We start from the raw sequence: 25,465 nt of genomic DNA, 5'->3' as shown, positions 1-25,465 counted from the left end.
GATAACTCAAAAATATTTATCTTCATCCCACCTTTCAAAGATAATCCTATCAGAGAGGTTACTGAAGCGGTTGCAAAGCAAGTAGACTAGCTAAAATCCTTTTACGGTGCCATCTTCATAAAGAAGAAACCCCAGGTGCAAGATCCAGAAAAAGAAAGACACGCATGTGAGAAGGAAGAAATAGCTAAAGTGGAAGACAAGCAAGAAGAAGATCCTGGTAAAGAAAGAATAGCAAGCCGACAAGATGATGAAGGTGTTGATGCTTTTTAGCCGCATGTGATTCCCATCTCCACATCATCTCTAGTAAGTCCTGAAGTTGAGGTAAAAAATTTAGATTGCCTATCATCATTTTCAGATGATGAAAATTTTGAGTGTATTCAAAAAGAGGATGATGCTTCTTTTCATTTGGCTTTATTGGCTATGGATAGTTGTATCGAGTCTTTGCCTATGATTTCATGTCATGAGGATAGTTCATCTCTTGATGCCCAAGAAGTGAGTAAAGGATCTGATTTCCCTCTTATGTGCCAAAATGAAAATGTGGACAGCATTGTAGTGGTAGGGAATCAGTTAAAAGACATAAATGATGGAGGTATGCAGGATGGAGAAAGTATATTATGCTCACCTACAGAAAATGTGGAAGGTTTCAGCAAGGAACTATGTTCAAATAATGATAGTCCATCAAAATCTTTCCTCATAAATGACTCTTGGCTATCCAAGGAGATTGAAGAAAGGATGGTTAGTGGTTTCCAAGAGACTATAAAGATATGTGATGAAAACCATATTAGTTTGGCTGAGGTAAAACATAGTTCCAACAAGGTACCTATGATTTCTGCAACTAATAATGTAGATATCTGCTTTGTTAATCTTAAAGTTGGTCATAATATGCTGATTGATGAGTTGGGAAATAAGCTTCATGCATTCTATGAGAAGTATAGAATAGAAGTTCCTATACTGGAAAAAGCTTCTCTTTGCTTAAAAGTTGACAATAATATCCAATGCCATACACAAATGGTGAGTTTTTATGACAGCATTTCTAGATTTTGTGTCTTTTCTTGAAAAAGTTTCTTCTTTTAAAAATTTTCAGTCTGAAGTAAAACCCAACCTGATGCATGTTGAGTATCATTTCTTGAATGAAAGAGAATATTATGATGAGCTATGGCTATTTGGAAAGGAATGTTGGATCAGCATGTGTATGTACATTGCCAGTTCAAAGTTTGGTATTGAAAGGGTCATCAACAAGCAATGGTTTGAAGTTGTTCCCTTAAGGTATGATTTGCTGATCTGGAAGGGCTCCTACTTCTCCCAATCAGTAAATGGATTTGCGTAGTTTTTTCTTTCTTCTGGTTCTCTTGGTAGGTTCTTTACCTACCTTTGTAAATATTGTAAATAAGTTTTTGTTGTGCATAGTGGTAGTTGAAATAATGTGCAAAGCCTCATGTTTGCTGGTAGTTTAGTTGTTGGTTGTTGGTTTTGTTTGCTAGTTTTGCCCTGCTCTCCTCCACCCTCTCTGCAAGCAGCTCCCGATCTTCTTTTGCTAACTCTATTTGCCCAATGGATAATGCACTATTCTTTTCCTAGAGATTACTAGAGTTCTCTAATTTTGCATCAAAATCAGTCCCACAGTTAGAGCCCCTGTTAGTACCCGATATGGTCACAATTTCAAAGCTTCAAGTTTAGAGTTGTTGAACCACTTTGAACTAAAGTTTAAAGTAGTTCAAAGTAGTTCGATGGTTCAGAAGTCCAAGTTGGTTTGTTGGTTCAACATGCAGACTCAGATTAGGCTTAAGGTTTTCAAGTTCAATGATTCAGAGCAAAGGTATAAGGATCATTTAATCCAAGTTCAGAGGACTTCACAAGAAGTTTCACAATTTCATAATCCAATTTTAGATGTTGAACCTCTTCGAACCATTTTGAACTAAAGTTTGAAGTAGTTTAAATTAGTTTAGAATGGTTTAATGGTTCAAATAACCCATCCTGCAAGTTCAATATAAACAAAATTTAGACTCTCGATTCGAAATTGCAGATTTGTTAATTCAAAAAGGTTTAGAACTCTGTCTCAGTTCACATTTTAGGCTCAGACTTCAAAGCAGTTCAATGGTTTAAAAATACAAATTGGTTCAAAAATTTTAATATGCAGATGTGAAAAAAAGTTTCAGGTTCAATGCCTTCAAAATGATCCTACGAGCTTGTTGACTCATTATGGCATATTATATGTTCAAAAAATTTCATGTGATATGACGGGTTTAAGACAGTTCAAATTTGGAGACTCCAGCTTGTCAGGTTTTGAGATCCACATTAACGAGAACAGTGGCTCAGTTTTAGAATCAAGCTTAGATCCAGAGTCTAAATGTAGATTCAAGCATAGTCAATTTGTGAATTTTAGATGTAAAAGAAGATTAGTTAAAATTCCACACACATATTGAACATGGAATCATGGTTAAGGTTTGAGAAAGATCAAGAGCTATCATTTGTCTATGCATTAAAACAAATCAATTTCCAGCTCGAAGAGACTGATCTGCTTGATAGAGGTGATGAGCATTAACCTTATATTGGTGATATGGATTTGCATGAAATTTAACTGAATTGAATAGTTGATAAGAATAGCATTGATTTAATGCAACATACATACAATGAGCTTACATTAGATTGCATCCATCTTAAAGTGGAATAAATATATACAAGCAAAAGAAATCTCAGATTCTCTGATGGACTAAAAACAGTCATATTTAAGGGGTCATATCTCACAATTTAACTATTGGATCAAGCTCAATTTTGGATATGTATTTTCAATACTAGTTCTCTAAATCTTCACCAAATATGTTTTTATATCATAGATGGATCAAAAGTTACAGGTTCTTGAGTGCACCACTATCGGAGCAGAAATAACAGTGATGACAGAAAATAGTCATATTGTGGGGGTCATATCTCACAATCTAAATATTGGATTGATCTAAATCTTGGATATGTGTTGTGAATGCTAGTTTTATAAATCCTCTCCAAATATTTTTTTAATATTCACTATGGATCAAAAGTTATGAGTTCCTGTTTGCACCTCTATCGGCTCAGCAACAGCAGTTACAGAATCCAGACAATCAAATTAGGTCTCAGTGCAGGGGGCATAACTTCCAATTGAACTGTTGGATTTGGCTAAATTTGAGATATGTTTCTAAGAAGAAATTTATGCATGACCTAACCAAATATTTTCTCAAACTCATTTTTTGTTAATGATTTATGACTGATTGAGTGGGATGCTATAAAAAATGTCAGTGACAGTTACAAAATCATAATAGAACCTCATCACTAGCAAATGCCACTTGTCAGCATGAGCATACCATAGGGGCCACGAATTTGCAAAGATAAAAGACTATTTTTATAATGATATAAACACCAAAAGAAAGGGGAAAACAAATTTTTTTTCAAGATTCAGTTAGGAAACTGAAAAGCCATGGGAAAGAACAGATTAAATAAGCCAGCAACAGAGTAAACAGGGGTTTCATTTTTTTCTCTCCAAAAGACTACAAACTTTGTGCTACAGTAGGGAGGAGAGGTTTCTCCAATTTTATTTCATTTTATTGTGAAGTTGTGGAGGGAAAAGCAAGTTTTCATTTTCCTATTCTAAACTGTGTGTTAGCAATAGGAGAATTTTGATTTGTTACAACTTTCTTTAATGGTGATTGTAATAGCAAGTGCATCTTTATGCTTTCAGAGGAGGGAGACTTGAGAGTTAATTGTTTGTCAAAACTTTGAGTTTGAGCAATATACTTTCCACTAAGTGTGATCTTTGTGCCACTTTGGTTTTCTCTAAAATATGTTGTTATATCTCCATATTTTCATTTTTGCACTTTCTCAAGAAGAGGGAAAATGTGTTTCTTGATTCTGTCTTTTGTAGCATGTTAGGGTGAATGGACTTTGTGTCATTTACCATTTAATTTCTTGCAGTAGTATAAGTTTTCGCATCTACGTTGTATTTATGGGTAGATGTTTGATATCCTTTTATGCTTTCTGGTAAAAGCATTCACATTTAATTCATTGAATATTTCATACAGGGAGCTGTACCCGATAAAAATTCAGAGGAAGGTTATCAATCCATGATAATCTATCCAACTGTTGGTTTTGATTTGTCCTTTCACTTGGGCATTTAGGGTCGGATTTCCACACATTCTCTCAAAGGACAATCTGTTCACTAAAACTATGGAGATGTCATCTCTGATAATGTTCCAAAAGGGTTGCCACCAATAAGGAAAATTAGTCATCAAATAGATTTAATCCCTAGAGCTAGTTTTCCTAACAAGGCTACTCATATGATGACTTCTACTGAAACTGAGGAGCTAAATAGAAAATTTTAGGAGCTATTGAGGAAGGGTTTGATTTGAGAGAGCCTAAGTCCATGTGTAGTACCTACAGTACTAGCACCAAAGAAGGATGGAGAGTGGAGAATGTACACAGACTCTTGAGCTATAAACAAAATAACCATCAGGTATCAGTTTTCTTTGCCAAGAATGGATGATCTTATGGACTGCTTGAGTGGAGCTCAGTACTTCACAATGATAGATCTCAAGAGTGGCTATCACTAGATATAGATATAAGAGGAAGACGAGTGGAAGACTACATTCAAGACCAAGGTGGGTCTATCCAAGTGGTTAGTCATGCCCTTTGGACTGACCAACGTGCCAAGCACCTTCATGTGGCTTATGAATGAGGTATTAAAGAAATTCTTGGGAAAATGTGTTATTGTCTATTTGGATGATATTTTAATTTTTAGTAAAACTTTGGATGAACATTTATTGCACATTCATAGTTTCCTTGAAAGGTTGAGGGAAGAGAAAATGTTGATTAATTTGAAGAAATATAGCTTTGTAAAAAAAGAGTTAGTCTACTTAGGGTTTTTTGTATCATCTGAGGGTCTCAAAATGGATCCAGGGAAGGTAAAGGCCATCTTGGAATGGCCTACTCCAAGGTCTGCTACTAAGGTGAGATCATTTCATGGTCTGGTTAGTTTTAACAGGAAGTTCCTTAAAAATTTCAGTGGCATATGTGCACCCCTGACTGAAACAATAAGGGGGGATAGGAAAGAGTTCAAGTGGACTACAACAACTGCAAGGAGTTTTGAATTGTTGAAAAATAAGGTGATAGAGAAACCTGTATTGACACGTCCAGATTTCAATAAAGTGTTCCAAGTAGATTTTGATGCTAGTGGCAATGCTATTGGGGCTACATTGAGACAAGAAGGTAAGCCTATTGCATATTTTAGTGAAAAATTGAATGATGCAAAGAAGAAGTATTTTGTTTATGATTAGGAGTTCTATACAATTGTTTAGGCCTTAAAGAAATGGAGGCATTATTTAATGCCAAAAGAATTTGTCTTGTATACTGATCACCAGGCATTGCAGTACCTAAATAACTAAGGGAAATTGAACTACAGACATATGAAGTGGGTAGAGTTCATGCAAAGCTATACATTTGTGTTGAAACATAGAAGTGGAAGGTCTAATAGGGTTGCAGACACATTCGGTAGGAGACAGTTGTTGCTTACAGTAATGGAGGTTGAAGTGGTTGGGTTTGATGAACTCAAGAATCTATACCCAAAGGATCCTAATTTTGCTAAAGCATGGAAGGCTTGTAAAGAACCTGTTACTGTAGATAGAACTAGGTGGCTAGATTATTTGATTCAGATGGTATAATATTCAAGGGTAGTCAATTATGCATTCCAAGCCATTCCATGAGGGAAAACTTGATCAAAGAGAAACACAGTGGGGGAATGGCAAGACACTTTGGTCAAGATAAGACCATTGCCATTCTTAGAGAACATTATTTTTGGCCTCAAATGTTACAAGATGTGAAGAAATTTGTGCAGAATTGTCAAGTATGTCAAGCAGCCAAAAGATTTAGTCACAATACTAGACTTTATCAACCATTGCCTATTTCATCAAAACCTTGGGAGGACATAAGTATGGATTTTGTTCTTGGATTGTCGAGGACACAAAGGTGTAATGACTCAGTATTTGTGGTGGTTGATAGGTTCTCCAAGATGGCACATTTCATCCCATGCCACAAGACTCATGATGTTGTACATATTGCAAACTTTTTTCAGAGAGGTGGTGAGACCACATGGTCTCTGGAAGAGTATTGTTTCTGATAGAGATACTAAATTTGTGGAGTATTTTTGGAGGACTTTATGGAAGAAGTTGAGGATAGAATTGAGGTTCATTTCTACACATCATCCGTAGTTTGACAAATAGACCGAAGTGGTAAATAGAATTTTGGGCAATTTTCTGAGGTGTTTAGTGGGAGATAAGCCCAAGGGATGGGATTTGATTCTACCACAAGAAAAATTTTCTTACAATAATTTTGTAAATAGGAGTATTGGTAGATCAACATTCCAAATTGTGTATGGAAGTAGTCCAAAGACTCCACTAGAATTGAGGAAGATGGAGCAAGGGAAGAGGACAAGTGTCGAGGTAGAAGAATTTGATGAACATAACAAGAGCCTACATGAGGAGGTTCATGCACACATCACCAAGATGAATCAACAGTATAAAGCTAGGGTAGATCAAAGGAGGAGACATAAGGAGTTCCAAGTAGGGGATTTGGTTATGGTACACTTACGAAAGGAACAATTTTTAGTGGGTACTTACAACAAGCTGAAGATGAAGAAATTTGGCCCCTATAAAATTTTGAAGAAGCATGACTTGGGAAATGCATATGAGGTGGAGTTGCTAGATGGGATTCACATTTCTCCTATCTTCAACATTGCAGACTTAACAGAATATCATGATGATGGTACAGATGAGGGGTTGATGCTGGAACCATGTCCAATTCCTGCTTCTAAGAAGGAGGATATAGAAGAGATTCTAGAAAGGATGTCCAATAGATAGTATGAAGAGTACTTGGTGAAGTGGAAAGGATGACCAATAGAGGACTCAACTTGGATATCAGTAGTGGAGGTTGCCCATTTGGGTTTTCCTCTACCATAAAGTGGCAGGGTCACTTTTCAATCCACCCTAGGTGTCTGATGCAGGAGCATCCAGCGGTGTAAGGGCAATCATGTATCACCCAAAAATATGCTTAGAGATAGTTTCTATTTAATGAGTTTTTATTTCTAGATACCCATTTGGGTCAAATAAAGGTTCCAACTCTCATAGTTCCACTATTAGTTTTCTAGGTTAGAGTTTTTAAGCACCTTGGGATATGTGTAAATGTAAAAATATGGGTTATTTTGTAATAGAGCCAAAATTATGATGAGTTAGAGGGTTTAATTTGGAGGGATGATTATACTTGTAATTTAAAACACTCTAGAAAAAGAACCAGGTCAAAAGACTTTACGGTTAGAAAGTTATTGCATTTTTAAGTTTCCTGGAATAAGAGTGCTTCAAAGTCAGATATGGAGCACGAAATGGCCTCATTAAAGGTTGAAAAATGGGGGACGAGTGAAGTCTATCCATAGGGTTATAGAGTGCTTTGAGAGATTTCCAAAAATGAAAACAATTCGTCAATTGGAATCTCGGTTCAAAAGTTATGCCTCCCAAAAGTTGGACTACCATTTTTGGATTCTTCTAATTTTACACTGACTTCTAACATGACTTCTGGAACCTTCTATTTTTGTGGTGGATACCAACTATTGTATTCTAGAATTTATTCCTAACCCTAAATGAATTGGGGTCTATTTAAGAACATTTTTAGCATTGTAAATGTACTATGTGGAGGATTTCTTTCTCCAGAATCATACTATTGTATTCTTGTGTGTTCATTCTGGTCTTTGATTGTGTGTCCATCATTAGGCTATGTAGAAACACTTATGAAGAAAGACCCTCATCTTTCTACATTAGATGGCTTAGTACACCTTGCTGCCAAGTTGGCCATCCAAATAAAATCTTCAGAGGTAGCTTGTGATAATTGGGATGTAGCTCTTAAGATTATACTTGAGGTCCATAATTTTTTTTTTGGAAAAATACACTATAAGTGTATAACCCATTGACATCAGTGTCAAAAAGGGGGAGTAAGAGCAATGGGGAGAGCAAGTGAGCAAGCAAGCAAGCAGAGAAAAGATATATCTATACCCAAGGGGGAGCAAGGAACAAAGATAAGAGTAAGAGAATAACAAAATGAAAAAATCAATTGAGTGAGAAATAGAGGAAGAGTATCAACTGATGCAAATCTACTCACTAGGAGAAAGATTTTGATACAGAGTATAGTATAGAACTAAATCAACAACTCAGGGGGAGTTATGAAATTTTGAGGTATAAGTCATGTTGCAAAATTTTGATATTTTGAGATTTTGTATAGAAGTTGAACATATATCTATGTTATGCTCATAAGAATAAGATTACTTATGTATGACCAAGTGTTTTTGACATTCATGTCAAAGGGGTAGATTATTAATCTCATATTGGTTTTGACAAGTGAGCATCTACACACTTAAGTCATTTACTTAGTTCATGCCAAAAAAGTATCATATGTTGAGCACAACATAAAAGTTAGAGTATGCCAAGTAAACAATGAGTGTTCAGTCACTCATGTGTCGAGTCATTCAAGTGCCAAGAAAATAGTATGTGCTGAGTGATTTATGTGCAGATTAGGTAGTGGATGCCGAGTCATTTGGATGTTGAATGACAATATTTGAAGTCACAATTAGTGCTGAGCACCAAGGACTTCAGATTTCAAGTAACATAGTTGTTTGTATTGGCACAAACTACTATGTAAACCATTTTTGGGTTGACTTAAGGATTGAATTATGATAATTTTTTGATAAGAACAAATTTTATATGTGAATCCCTATGTATTGCATGCATCCAATTAGATAAAGGGAAGGCTTAAGTGGCAATATGGATGAATCACAACTGTTGATTTGTACATAATCCTAAGTCACCTAAGTCTTCTTAAGGAGGAGAAAACCCTAAATGTTCAAGAAGTGAGAAGGAGAGTTTGCATGCACAAACAAGAAATTCATGGTGACCAAGTTATTATGATCTGAGATATACTGCAAAATCAATTAAAGGAGAACAAAGGAACAAAATAGTGAATAGCAAAGAGACATTTGATCAAGAAGGATCAAGTTTACAATAGTATAGAGGAAATTTGGCATCGAGCAATAGAGTGCTAATCATAGGATCATTGTTGAGACATTTTAACAAGTGAATCAATCAAATCTCTTAACAGAGTAGTCCTAACAAGTTGTATTGAAATCCTCTAACAAGGTGCTTACTTAATTGTGAGTTAAAGTCCTTTATTCATGCACACTTCTAATAGGATATTGAAATCCTTTAATAGGGTAAGACATAATAATATTTTTAAGCTTTTAATAGAGAAAATATTTCATAGGGTAGATCATGTTTCATGATCAAACATTGTAACCTTCATTGGGTATACTTTATTGTTGCAGTAGTGAAGATTTGTAAGTGTCATCCCCACTCCAATTTTACCTTCTCATTGGAGGGTTTCTGGGTAATCATATCTTGTGTCATATATGTGTGAATTATTACTTGTTTACATACTTTAGATGTATATGCTTTACATGGTATTTTAGTTTACTTATTGAATTGTGAGATGGATGTGTGGTGAATTTTCATGGGTTAAAATTTAAAGCATTGATTCACCTGCCCCTCCCTCTCAAAGTTTATATTTCCTATTTTAATTCCAATAGGTTACACAAAGATGTGCATACATACATTCTAGGTGTGCATTTGTTCCTGAACATGTTTTCTTTTATGTAAAAATGGATTGGCCCAAGTTGAACACAACTCGTGACTTGGGAATGATGTTGTATTCATCCCAAGAAATATAGGGTATATCCTTAATAGACCACCCTTCTTCCTTGATGGAATCCCATAAAACACATGCCAAGTGTGTGTTTAATCATTTCATTCTTGTCTAAAAATTAAGGGCTTAAACACATAGGCTAAGAGTATAAACTAAAAACTTAAAGAGAATGAAAAACACACCAGGAGAAATAGAATTAAAAGTAGGCAATTCAACCCACAACTTTCTTAGACATTAAACAGGCACACACAAACACACACATATATAGACACTCTTTTCATTTTATTTATGTAGATATCAAACATTTTAATTTATTCATCATACACAAGAGATTCTACAGTATGGGTTTCAAGCCAATCTAATTTATTTGATGAAACCTTGACCCAATTCAAGTAGTAATTCAATGCAAACCAACTCTATAGTACACTCCTAACCCATCTAGTTGTCCTACACACCAAGTTTTTTCTAATGAATTCTTCTTCTAATCCTTTCAACTCAAAATTTTGACATAAATTTTCAAATTTTTTTATGTAAATTTATTCCTCACATATTGATCCTTGTGCCAGGATTATCTGTGGCTTTTCGGAAACAATATTTTTACTTCTCCAGATAGTTAGAGAAGTTTCTTCGTAGATGTAATGGTTGGTATTAAGGTATGATTTGCTGAATAATCCTATTTAATAAATTAATTTTTTAATCACCATGATTATACTTTTTATTTTATTTTTGTTTAAAAAAATTATGTTTTTCCTCGTTAATATCATATCCTTATGGACTAGGTCTCAAGGATCACTAATAGCCCAAATGAAAAACCTAACATCCTTCTAACCCCTACGTCATAGGTTCACATCTCTTAAGATATATTAATTGGTTTTCTTTCTATATTTCCTTCTTTATAATTATAAAAAGCTTTTATTTAATCTTATTATCCTAAGGAACGCCAGTGGCTCAATGGAAACTAACTAGCTTTGTCCCTAAGAGGTCTTAGGTTTGTGTCTCCTAGAAATTAAGATAGAATTTTTTCTAATCTTTTTATTTTATTTTTATCTTATTATTTATTTTATTGGATTATTTTTATTTCTCTTTAATGTATAAGAAATATTAATCAATCAAAATTTTGTTAGAAATGTTTAGAATAACTGAGAGCTGGGGGTGAATCAGTTACTCAAGGTCCATAAGTACCATTTGAAAAATTAAACATAAAACACTCAATTTTTTGCTTGTCCTATTGTTTCTCGGTCTCTACTGTAGTGATAAACAAAAGTACTATCCCAAACATAACATACTTTGTTCAATGTAAACTTTATCAAACATAAAACATATAAAGCATTCAAGACAAGTTTGACACTATTTGACTCATGTGATGATTCACTAATAAGCTCTCCATTGCCATCTCTATTCTTGATTTACTTGGCAACCCTTCAAGGAATCAATCTTCTCCTTTCAACAAAACTTAAGAAATCTTCTCAAATTCACTTATCAATATCAGTAGCATCTATGCAAGAAATCTCCTTTATCTTTGCATTCACTCTCACACAATTGTGCAACTCTGATCCTCCTTCCTCTATATGCACCTCTCTCGCACTCTCACATTTCAAGTTTGGATCTATACCTCTTTAAATAGGCAATTCTTTGTTGTTTCCATGATCACTATAGATCTTATGGTGTACGATTATGTTCAACATGATTCTTTGTATCTATCCACCTTCTTGAACATCCTCTAGAAATTTCTTTGGAATCCATCTATTAGGTCTTTGCCTAATCCTCTCCTTGAATTGAATGATCCAACTCATCAATATTAGCTCCAACATGGTTTACGTCTCCCAAGAAATCAACTAAGTCAGCTAGAAATTATGATTTCCTCACATTCATTCTCAACATTGTTACTTGACAATCACTAAGTTCTGACACTCAATCATCACTTAATCACTCAGTCACTGTAAAAATTTTGGCTTGACATTGACTATCTTTCTCAATCGATACTGATGCTCGGTAGCACTAGATTTTGTGGGCACCTACTATGGCTCATTTGACACTAGCGTCACTTGACATTCCTTAACCTTTTTTCTTTATTGCTTGGCTTAGCTTAACTTTCTTGATATAAACAATCACTTTGTCTTATCAAAGTCTAACTAATCAAATGTCCATTATAGATTCCTTTTCATAACTCAACCTTTCCTCTAGGTTCTATTGTTATGAGAAATTTCTCAAATCCTCTTCATCAACCAAATATATATGACATTTATATAAGGTATAAATATGTCTTATCAATAGATTTGACATCAATGACTAACCAACAATTATTCCAATTGTAAGTTTCCAAAAAATTTAAGTTTATATCATGACTAGAACACCTAAATATAAATACTAGCACCTAATGATCAAACCATCAAATACAATGATAAACATAACCCTGAGACCAAGTAGTTGACTTGTTAGAAATAGGAATTACTGAGAGGGAGAAGTGAATCAGTAATTTACAAAATTTAGTCACCAATTGAATATTATTTATTACTTTGAACCATACATAAGAAAGTAATAAAGTAATTTTGAATAGTAACAATAACCATGCACAAAGATAACTCATAACACCATATTTTGTTAACTAGGGAAACCTTGGCCAAGGGAAAACCTCGGTGGGGATGATATCCACTAGATAATATACTGGTATCTAAGTTTATTGTTAGAGGATGGACCATGTTAGGAGATTCCAACCTTGTTAGGAGTTGTACTACAATAGGTGCAAGATGAGCCCATTGCCCAAACATGCACTTCTAATTACAAGAAGCGCTAACTGTCCAAGCAAGTAATCAGTCTTCAAGAAAATAGGTTCTTCCTCAGTTTGATCTCAGATCACAAAATAGATTCTCAAAACTTCACATATATCTCTTTACAGAAAGTTTGCATATCACAATACTTGCACACTTTCACAACTTTCTTGCACACTTGAATTCACAAGGTTTCCTTTACATTAATACCATTCTTCTTAACAAATTGTTGCTAGGTCAGCTAAGACCATAATATAATTTTCCAAATTAGAGTAAAAATCTAGGATGTCAGCCCTAAACGGTCAAGTAATTATTTTGTAAACAAAATATTTCCTTTCCTTTAATTCTGTTGTCTTGTTTCATTGGTAAAACACAAATATCTCTTTTCTGTGCAATTCAAACTAATGTTTGAGGTTATACACATCATCATAAACATGTATACTATCTCCATTTTTTAGTAAAAATATGACATTAGTAACAATTTACATACAAAACAATACACTGTTGTAAACCAAATTCATACTTAGACAATTTTCTGAGTACCAAAAGTTAAGTATCTTTATTTATGAGGTTTCTTGTAAGCATATACATCATGTTTTTCCATAAATGACAACAATTACATATCTTCATTAGCTAATTTTCAACAATCTCCCCCTTTGGCATTGATGGCAACAAAATAGAAAAAATTGGCTAAGTGTCAAAAACTTGTCAAAAATAATAGAGTAACAGTACATTAATCATCTATTACAACTTGTCCATCTTACATATGCTCCCCCTTACAATTTTATCTTCTCCCCTTTACCTTATTTACAATTTTCTTATGCATCTTCTCCCCCTTTGACATCAATGACAAAGGTTGATAATTGTCAAAACTACTATCAAAAACTTTATAAACATCTACCTTAAACTAATATTATCTTCATACAATCATCAAAACTTTCCTTAAGATTGTTCATAACTTTGGCCCATGTATTCTTGGCTGATATAGCAGAGGTGAGAATTGCACATAGGGCATATGATGCAATCTCAAGTGCATTAAGATCTTATATAAAGAGTTAGAATAAGTGTCCTTGGCTTTGACACATTCCTCCAACTATTTCTCTACAATAGATATTTTTATATCAATAGAATCTTTGAAATCTGAAAATCTTTTCAAAAATTGTTCCTTCCGAAGTTCCAAATTTCCTGACATCATAATGAATACTAGCCACTAGTCCTTCAAAATCATCAATTTTACTAGAAGGATGTTGTATCTGGCTAGATAGAGCCTCTAGCTCACTCATCTTACCTGCAATTTGACTATCAAGATCTCTGGTCAACTTGTGAGATAAGGCACACTTGATGTACAATACCTTTCCATCCTATTGACATTTCTAAATTTCCTTGATACAAGTATCAAGACTTACTTGATGTTCTAACAAATAGTGCTAAACAAGTTAGCATCATGTGAAATATGTGCCTTAGATTCTGCAACATTCAACATTGTAAATTCCTCATCAAAAAAATTTAGCATTGCTTGTGCCCTCTGTTTAGGATCTACCCCTGTATGTTGGACTGTTAGAGTACAATGTAATTTTTCAATAACCTCCATCAAGGTTCTATGTAGGTTCTTCACTATCCTATTCTTCTCAATAAGTTTTGACAAAGATGAGATCAAGTCAGTTTGATCATCATCATCAGTTGTTAGACTAGAAAGAGAAAGCAGAGTAGATGAACTAGAAGGTTTAGATTCATCCTCCCTTTTCTTCTTTTCAACTACCTCTTTGACTCTTCTTTCTTCTTTCTCTTTCTCTTCTTTTTTTTTCCTTTTTTTTTTTTTCTCTTTTCTTCCTCTAACTTCCTCTTCTTTTATTCCTCAACTCTTTTCTTCATTTCTTCTTCAAGCAATTTTTGCTTGGCTTCTTCTATTTTCCTCTTTTCTTCTTCTAAAAGCCTTTTCTCCTCTTTAATTTGTTTCAATTGTTCTTCAATATCCTTGGTATGAGATTCAAGTTTTTCTAAACTCTCAAAAGGGTTAGTATCATCAATGTTACTGGTAACATTGGTCTCATCAATCTGCATTGTGTCACTGCTTACTAACACTTTTGAGGTGCTGGTGAAGGTATTGCCTTGGATTTTTTCATCATCACTTATGGTTGTCATTGTTTCACTTCTTATTTTTTCCTTCTCATCCACCATAAATATAAATGGTCTTACTTTGTTTCTCAAGTAAGGTGCTAGAATATTCAACAATCTATTGACTTCTTCGTCATCAGTCTTCCATATAGTCCTTAACATAGACTTCTAAATTTCTAAGTCCTCTTCTCAAGATGGTACCTTCTTAACAATAAGTCCATCATAGACCTTATGATTTATCATGCCTTCAATATCTTTAAGTTTTAGATTATTGGCTATTATATATCTCACAGTAGAGATAGAAATCTGATCTTTCTCAAAATTATTATACAAATCATAAAATATGTTCATCTCAACAAAGTTTCCTTCATTAGCAATGGTTGAATTAATCTTCTTTATCTTTGGCTTCCAGGGTTTTCGAGCTTTACTTGATAATTTCTTAGAAGTAGTAACCTTCTCTACCTGTTTAGCTTCTTGTTCTTGTTCTTGTTCTTCACTAGATTCAACAATTGTCAACAATATCTTTTGTCTCTTTCCTGGTCTAATGGCTTGTTGCTTGACCCTTTTAGTCTTGGTGGTCACAAGTTCCACTAATCTTTCTAATTTTCTCTTTAGCTCACTTAGTTTTACACCTGATAATGTTGCATAATGAATGCTCTATTTAGAATATGTCTCTGCAAAAGACACTGACAAAGATTGCACATACATTACACCTTGCTTCATAGTCTATCTAACTGCCTATGACTTACTTTTAGTCATACTGGCCTCTAATAAAGCTTTCTTCATTATTGTTTCTATCTTCTTGTGAGATGCTTTCTCTAAAGATGTTTGATGAGCTAATAAGGTAATCTCATCATAGGTTCCAAATCTATACTCAACTTGGTCCTTCTCATAGTTCAACAATAAATCAATGTATCCAACTACTATATTATCACATATCTCATAATCTAAGAGATCAAGGAATGTTTCTCAAGGTTCTGCTACTTGAATATAAGTAAAATAAGTATCAAACATAACACATATGTCATCCTTAAATCTATCTACAATTGCAGGTGCAATTTTGAATCTTTGTCTCATTCCATTCTGAATTTTTTTCATTATCAGATTCCCATTATCCAAGATTTTATCTATTGGATGTTTTCTTCATACATCTATGATTTTCTCCATTTTACATCTATCACTACTCATAATCTCTATGACTAACAAATATGGAAATCTCTTAAGTACATGAAAAAATAAATGATTGATCGGTGACTAAAATCTAAACATACCATTATTAGTCCTTTTGATTTTCTCTAGGTTCTCAAGAAGTTGTATTCTTAGAATTTCACTAAGATTAACTTGTTCCTTCTCAACACATATCTTGTAGGTTGCGTAGATGAATCTAGCTAACAATTCATCAATCTTAGAACTTGCACATAAAGAGTAGGAAATGATTCTACTCAGGAATCTTGCATCATCTTGTTTAATGGTGTTGATCACCATAGCCTTTCCATTATAAACTACTTTTGTGCAACTCTCAACTTTCTTCTCAACAAGTTTCTTGCCTATAGGTACACTGCCTTGTTTGCTAAGACTAGTTACCTCATGAATAAGGTTGGCTAAAATATCAACTACATTATCTTCCATCCACAATTTTCCACCATGTATTCTACTTAGTATGATCTGTGTCCACTCATTTGTGTCCAATTCTGGGTAGAAATGATATTTGAACAGGTCTAGTTCTCTCAAATGTTCAAATCTGGGCTTCATAGTCATATCATGATTAAAGATTAATTCCATATCTTTATTCATATACTCACTCCCAATAGATTCAAAATTGTTGTTAAGATAACTTTCTACATCTTCCAAATAAATGACATTATTCGACGTAATGGATAATGTTGAACTAGGGTTTCCTTCTATGGATTTCATGCAAACAACCTTCAGTTTTGGTCTCTCCTTATTCTCAACTTCATGCATTATAGAGATATCCATGACTCTAACAAATATAAACTTTACTGAATAAATTATATGAATAAACAATAAAATGCCCCTTTTTGAAAATAGGGGTTACTTCAATTGCCTTATCAAATCACTTCTGAGTGCTCTACGCTTCAAATGTGATCACAATGAAGTGGTAATCAAGTTTGTCCTCCATTTTATTCATCAAATTGAACTTGCATTAATTGTGTACTTCACAAATATGAAAAAGATGTCAATTTCATTTTGAAATCAAATATCTGCTCAAGATCTTCTATCTAATCTTCAAATGCTACCCGAGGTTTACCATAGCCTCCTTCCATCATGACAATTCTCCAAAAAACTTCAATCCACAGAATTCTCAGTAAGAACATAGTTTTTCATCTTCTGCTATAGAATTAACTTTCTTTGTAATAGCAATAACTCATAATTCCTTCATAACTAGTTTAGATAAGCTCCAAATGTCAAGTGATCTTAGTTACAATCTAAACTTATCTTGATACACCTTTTCCCAAATTTTCTACCCATAATTCAATCTCTGAGTGAAGTTACAAATTCTAGTATTGTGAACAGGCTTAATTCAACTTAGTTGAATCAAACTTGATTACTAACTTCGATCTTCATGGCTCATCATCTTCTAACTTTTATTTTGAGATGTCTAATTCTTTTACAAATGCCTCATTGAGTTCTTCTCAAAGTTCACTAACTACATTTCTTTGTTCCTCATTATCTTTCTTAGTTCTAGAGTTCCTTTAATGGCTCCTTCTATCATTTCTAGCATTTTTTCCATCATTCCTTCTATTTCTAAAGTTTCTTCCATTATTCCTTCTATCTCTAAAGTTTCTATCCATTCTACAATACTTTGTTGTATGTCTGAAGTTTTTGCATAACTGACATACTAGAGTTATGCTTCTAGGATTCTACTAATCATCAGGTGCATGACAATTCTGAGCTATGTGTCCAAAGTTGTTACACTTATAACACACTATCTATATTCTTTCTTCATAAGGTCTTCATTCTCTCAATGTCCTTTCATTAGATCTTCTTCTATTTGTAGGGTTAGTATTTCCAAACATTCTACTATTCCTTCTATCATTATCATATTTAGGTTTCCTACAATTAATTGTTTTATGACCCATACCATGACAATTATGACAATAAAAATCTTTAACATGATTAAATGACTTATTTGTACAATCTCTTTTCATATGACCTATTTCATTACATGAAAAACACTTACTTCTAAATTCATACCTAGTTTCTTTAGGAGATTCCATTTTCTTTGGTTTATCCAAAATTTCAACTTCCTTTTCTTGTTCAACTTTTTTAGTTTTATCAGAAGATTGACTAGATTCAATCTTGCCATCAGATTTATCTTTTTCTTTTGGATCTGATCTAATCTTAGGTTTCTTTGTAGATATGTTAAATAGATAACCAGGACTAGTCTTATCATAGGTAGATCTCTCTATTGACATAGAATCGTCAAGCTTTTCTCTGCTAGAATAAAGCTTCTCAATTTGTTGCTTGCATTGAGTTAGTTCACCTTTCATGATAGTGTTGTACTTATGAAGTTCTTCATGATCTTCTTTCAATGTTTCAAATTCAGATGTCTTCTTTTCTAGACTTGCTCTAAGATCTATACTCTCAGTCTTCAATTCATATTCAACTTTGCTAGGATCATTCCTCAAAGTCAACTTTACATTGGTAATCTTCAATTTGTGCTTCAAGATCTTGTACTCTATCTTTAGCTTTGAATACTCATCATCACTAGTTTCAGATTTAGTAGATTTAGGCTTGGATTTGAGATGTCCAATCGTGTCCTTTAATTGTCCAATATATACTTTGGAGTCCTCATATCTATCCTCTAATTTATCTCTTTCTTCAGTAAGGAGATCAATTTTTTCAAGTGCTTCTTCAAGGTTCTTCATCAACTATTCCACATCCATAGGGATCTTACTCAAGCTATTAAGTCTCTTCTAAGTAACTATGTTATGATACCAATTGTTAGAAATAGGAATCACTAAGAGGGGGAGGAAAGTGAATTAGTAATTTACAAACTTTAGTTGCCAACTATATATTATTTATTACTTTGAACCATACATAAGAAAGTAATGAAGTAATGTTGAACAATAACAATAACCATGCATAAAGATAACCCACAACACCATATTTTGTTAACTAGGGAAACCCTGACCAAGGGAAAACCCTAGTGGGGATGATACACACTAGATAATATACTGATATATAAGTTCCTTGTTAGAGGATGGACCCTATTAGGATTCAATGAGAAAATTTAGTATAGAGAGTCCCTGTTAGGAGACTTTGAATCCTTGTTAGGAGATTCCAACCCTATTAGGAGTTGTAGTACAGTAGATGCAAGATGAGCCCACTACCCAAACATGTACTTATAATTACAAGAAGAGCTCACTGCCCAAACAAGTAATTAGTCTTCAAGAATATTTAGGTTCTTCCTTAGTTTGATCTTAGATCACAAAATAGCTTCTCAAAACTTTACATATATTGCTTTATAAAAAGTTTGCATATCACAATACTTGCACACTTTCACAATTTTCTTCCACACTTGAATTCACAAGGTGTCCTTTGCATAAATACCATGCTTCTCCACAAATTTTTTGTAGGTTAGATAAGAGCGTAATACACTTTTCTAACTTAGATTAAACATCTAGGATGTTGGCCCTAATTGGTCAAGTAATTATTTTGTAAACAAAATAATTCCTTTCCTTTAATTTTGTTGTTGTGTTTCATTAGTAAAACACGAATATCTCTTTTCCATATAATCCATACTAATGTCCAAGGCTATACACATCATCATAAAAATGTATATTATTTCCATCTAACTTCACTAGTCATAATATGATGTTAGTAACAAGTTACGTACAGAACAATACACCGATGTAAACCAAATTCATACTTAGACAATTTTCTAAGTACCAAAAGCTAAGTATTTTTATTTAATAGGTTTCCTGAAAGCATGTACATCATGTGTTTCCATAAATGACAACAATTACATATCTTCATTAGCCAATTGTCAAAATTCCTATCAAAATTCTAGGGACACAAGGGTGCCTATGTGAATCATAGTATCATCCCTAAATGTGAGACTAAGTGTTAAAATGTAAATAACAACAAAAGAGAGAAGGACAATATTCTCAAAGATACTTAAAGATAAGAGAAGAGAATAATAAGACTCCCAAAAGGATATGGAGAGTTCAAATGTGAAGGATAAAGCCACAAAAGTGAGCTTGGACACACCACCAATAAAGAAACTTGTAACGAAAATGGGATGTGTAATAGAGGAGCCAAGTGTTCAAGAGTCAAGAGAGGTTGAAGAGGAATATGACTTGTTAATGCATGCAAATAAGGGTATTTCTAATACTCGGATGGAATCCTCATAAAATCCATCATTATAGGAATTACACAATTGTAGAGTGGTAGGCTTATAATGCTCAAGTGACTCCTTGCATGTTTGCATATTCACAAACACCAATATGACATAAGTATATTTACCAAGCACACATGTCTAGTTCCACCAAGACTCCTTTGAGGAGGAATTTGAATAGGATATGATTTGGCATGGTGACTAAGATGAAAAGGGGTGATGGGTAGGTGTCGTAAGCTAAAGAGGATAAAAAGAAGAAATGGCCTTTTATGTGGGGGTGTAGATTTTATGTCATTACAACTAACAATAAAAGGATATTAAAGAGGATTGATAATAGTGGAAACATGGAATATTTAACCTATGATTTCTCAACCCATAGCCATAATTTAGAGGAACTTTTGATGTTAGGCATTGACTTGTCATGTCCTTGGGAGAAATCTGTCCTATTTAACATGGTATCATCTGCCAATTTGATATGTCTCTAGAATAATGTGAATGCTCTCAAGAATGGGATCAATAACACACAAAGGAATTTGGTTAGAATTTTCCAATTCACTCTTTGGGTTATGCATAACTTGACAACCTTTATTCTCATGTGATTCTAGGAAGATGGAAAAGAGGAAGGTAACTATAAGGACTTGTTCAAATTTATTATTTTTAACTAGTGAAACATGTTTCAACAATCAAGTTGTGATATTAGATCTTCTCATAAGGTTAAATGGATTTGGACTCTAGGCCCCTCTGCAAATATTTTTTCCATTAATTCTTTTATCTTGAGTGGCTCTTCAAACTCTTGTTGGTTATGCTATGACTTTGGTTGTACTATTACTTTTCTAGGTAGTTTTGTGTTTACTCTCCTTTCTCTATTGGTACTTGGTATGATACTGCAAACTTTCATGCATGTAGGTTGTTAATCTATGACTCATTTTTTTATTTGAATAGCTCTATTATAGGTAGGTTTTGATGTTTGTCTACTATTAGTGTCTTGTGATTTTATTCTCTCAAACTATTGTACTTTAAGAGGCCAACATCCTAGTTTTTGTGGTTTAATTAATATCAAAATCATATGATTTCATTTCTTGGGTATCTATCTCTTAGATTGGTTTGGTCGGTTTCCCATGATCTTCATATACTTTGATCTCCCACTTACATCCTAGTATTTGTGGTTTGATTAAACTTAAGCTTCTGAAAACCAGACCTCAACTTAAAACAAAGGACTAGAAGAATAGAAAATCAGATTCCCCATCCAACAATCCAAAAAACCATGAGTTCTTTGATGCTATGATCATCTTTCTTCCATAAGAGGGAACAGATAGATAGATAGTTCCAAAAACCATAAAGAGATGTGATTAAGAGGACTAAACTATATATTATTATCTTCCAAAACTTAAAATGTTGTAGAAAAAGAGTTAAATATAATAGATATCCATAAAAATCCTTAATTCAAATTGTGCCAATGAATCACAACCATATAAGGGCAAAGAGTCAAACAAGTGCCAATAACAAAAGGATGTCTTATATATGATAATATATGTACATAGATATCTGTATGTATAAGATATAAACCACTAATTAGGAATCTAACAAAAATACTAAGGATGAACCAAAAAGATGAGTGGGAGGCTACCAAAAACATCATAGAAGGTGATAGACGAAAACCCTGAGGCATTGAGAGGGCACCCAGTTGACTATAAAGAACAAAAAATATCCTTCAGAAGATAAGAGCTAGTCCTCCTCTACTTTCTTCCAACAAACCATAATGATATCAAGAGCTTTATCCAAATCATCTTCTTTTTTTAAAACTTAATAGAAGTCCTTCCCTAAGGGCTTCTAATCTTGCTATATTATTTGAAGTGATACCTAGAGGTTTGGCTCTTTTGATAATCCACTCTCCAGTTTCTGACCTAATTATACATCTTATTCCTGCTATTCCTGGGTTATCTCTTGATGAAGTGCTTCCTATTTACATTCTTTCCTTGCTTTTTGGTCCCTTTTCTCATATATTTGTGGGAGGTTAATTATATAAGCCCAATTATTTTTCAGACTCCCATCGTATTCTGAGAATGTCCCTTCAATTTTGACAAATTTCATTAAATAATTATTCATAACTTCAAAAATACTAGCTTCAGCTTTGTTTAAAAGAGAGTCCCTACTTAGTTTTGTATTACTAAAAATGTGCATGTTTCTCTCTTTCCATATTTCCCACATTAGTATGGTTGGGGGTATATTCCATAATTTATCATATATACTAGATTTGTTCTTAGTAGGCCAACCTAATAGGTGACTAGGTAGATCCTCAGGAAGATGAGATTTCTAGCTGAGTTTATGTCGGAGCTAGTTCTAGCATTGTTGAGTGAATGGGAAATGATAAAGGAGATGCTCCATTGTCTTAGAGTTTTCTTTATAGAGGCAACATCTTGACGAACCTTCAAATCCCATTTTAGTGAATTTGTCCACTATTAAGATTCTTTTTTGAATCACAGCCCCTAAGAGGATGCCTTCCTTGAGTAAACATGTTACATCCCAGCATAACTTCAAAGGAAGGTTGATGTTTTCCCATCTTTGTGAGTTAATTATTAGATTATGTCCTAGTTTGTCTTGTATGATCCATCTTTGGAGGCTCCCCATATAAGTTTGTCTTCCCTAATTTTATGATTCACCTATCGATCCTTGATGATATTTTCAAAATTATGTTTATCTATAGGAGATATCTCTACATTCTCTAAGGTTTTCCATGCCCAAATATCTTCGCCATTTATCTTATTGATATATTTGTAGTCTGAAACCTTTGAACCCCACAAATTGATAAGCATAGTCTTGACATTATCAGGAATGCTAATGTTAGTCAGAGGGGGTTGTCCATCCTAAGAATCTTCCTAGAAGAGAGCTTCATCTCCTCTACCAAGATCCCAAGTGACATATTTCCTTATCATTGACCAACATCTTACCATGAAATTCCATGTTTTTGACCCTGCTGGTGGATTCCTAGTTTTGAATAAAGATATTGGGTCATTCGTATTTAAGTATTTATTGTACAAAATTTTAGCCCATTTGTTCTTCCTTTCTTGATACATTCTCTATACTAGTTCTACTCCCAACACCTCATTTTTCCAACTAAAGTTCTTAAAACCTAATCCCTCTTGATCCTTCAAATGGCATATCTTTTCCCACTTTATTAATGCTAGTTTCTTTTTTTCTTATGCTCTGCTCCAAAAAAGATTTCTAAGTTTTCCTTCCAATTTTTTGTTAACCTTTTTAGGTAAAGGAATGTAAGACAGTTGATAAGTAGGGATTGCTAAAAGAATAGATTTAATTTTAGTTGCTCTGCCTACTTTTGTTAACCATTCTCCTTTCTATGTCTCTATTTGTTTGTCAATTCTATCTAAGATGTTGTCCCATCCTTTGTTCTTCCTTCCACCTTTTTCTAAATGAATCCCAAGATATTTGTATGGAAATGTACCTTTCTTATATCCCATATGGTTACATATATACTCTTACATTTCTCTTGATGTGTTTAGGAAGAAAATTTATGATTTCTCCACATTTATTTTCTATCCAGAGGCTATTGTACAATCTAGAATGACTTGTTTGAAGGTTTGTGTTTCTTCCTTACTGCTGATACCGAGGAGAATATTGTCATTCACAAATTTTTGATGAGTTATATTAGGGATGTTACCTCCCACCATAATTCCTCTAATTTTTACTACTTCTTGAGCCTTTTTTATTGATCTCCCAGAGGCTTCAACATGATTATGAATAAGAAGGGAAAAATTAAATCACCTTGCCAAATACCCCTTGAGATATTAAAGTATCCTCTTGGGGTTCCATTGATTAAAATGGAAATATTGGGTGTTGATATGCAATTAAATAGTACATTAATCCATTGTCAAGAAAAACTAAAAGCTTCTAGTGATTTACATAGGAATCTCCAGTCCACTACATCATATGATTTTTGGATATTTCTTTTCATAAATATGCATGATTCCTTGTTGTTGACTGTTGAATGAATGTTTTCTTGAATTATTGATAGCCCATCCATGATGGCTCTTCCTAGCATGAAACAAGTTTGATCTTCAAAGATAATTCTTGGGAGAATAGCTTTAGACTGATTTGCTAATGCTTTTAATAGATGGTTTTGCAAAGTGCAATAGGTCTAATGTCACATGGTGAATCTACTACTGATTTTTTGGGAATTAAAGAAAGAAAAGTGTGATTGATTTTAGTTACCATTGATCCTCCATTTCTAGATGCCTCAATTGCGCTTCATAGTTCTTCTCCTAGAATCTCCCAATATTTTTGAAAGAAGAAAGCTTGAAATCCATCTAGCCCTGGTGATTTATCTGAGTTAAGATTTTAACAGAGTTAACTTAATTTCCTCTTTGGTGAATGATTTGTTAAGTACTACATTGTCAACTTCTATTACTACTTTGGGGATAACCCTTAGCACCTCTTCCTGAGAAGTTCAATTAGAGGAATCAAATTTTTTGAGTAAGTTTTCATAATAAGTTGTGAATGTTTCAATTATTTTTTACTGATTAGCTTCCATATTTCCTTCCCTATCTTTGATTTTAGTTATTGTGTTAATAGTTTTGTTATGAATAGTGCTATTATGAAAATAAATAGTATTTCTATCTCCTTCTACAAGCTAGTTTTCCCTTGATTTCTACATCCAAAATATCTCTTATTTCACTAATATCTCTTCCTCTTTAGCTAACAAGTTTTTTTTCTTTAATAAATTTTCCATTATCCATACCATTTTTAAGTACTTCTTCATTTAAGTTTTTAAGTTCTTCTTCAGTTCCAATTTTTCTTTGAAGACGTGGTTGAAGTGAGTTTTGTTCCATTTTAATATTTTTTCTTTAATCATTTTTAGTTTTGAAACAAAGCAATACATTTTTGATCCTATAAAATTACCTTCTTGCCACCATTGTTTGATGTAGTCCATGAAGTTTTTATCTAGAAACCACATTTTTTTTGCACTTGAAAGGATTCCTATTTGGCTTTTTAGGTTCAATAAATTCTATTCTAACCAGCTAATGATTATAACATGTTATAGGTTGGATATTTGTTGTAACTGTTAAATCCAGCTTTGCTAGATCTCCATTAAAGAAAAATATGTCCAGTTTCTTTGCTATATAATTGAAGTCTTTCCTTCTATTGTTCCAAGTAAATATTTCATCGGTGGTTGGGATTTCTAATAGCTTATTATCCCCAACCCAGTTCCTAGAATCTATAGTTACTTTAGTAATTATAACTTGTTTTCCTCTGTATTTTTCATGAAGTTCCAAAATGGCACTAAAATCTCCTCCAATGACTATGTTTTCATTGAAGTATTTTTCCACAAATATATTGATTTCATCCCATAATTTTTATTTATTTGTTGTTTGTGTAGGTCCATATACATTAATCACTATTAGTTGGAGATTATGTCTATAGCTGAATACTCTACTCCCCATCCAATTCT

The sequence above is a fragment of the Cupressus sempervirens genome, chromosome 10 (genome assembly GCF_028749045.1).
Source record: "Cupressus sempervirens isolate cs-2001-9-10 chromosome 10, ASM2874904v1, whole genome shotgun sequence".
NCBI classification, from domain to species: domain Eukaryota; kingdom Viridiplantae; phylum Streptophyta; class Pinopsida; order Cupressales; family Cupressaceae; genus Cupressus; species Cupressus sempervirens.
This window is presented reverse-complemented; position numbering follows the sequence as displayed.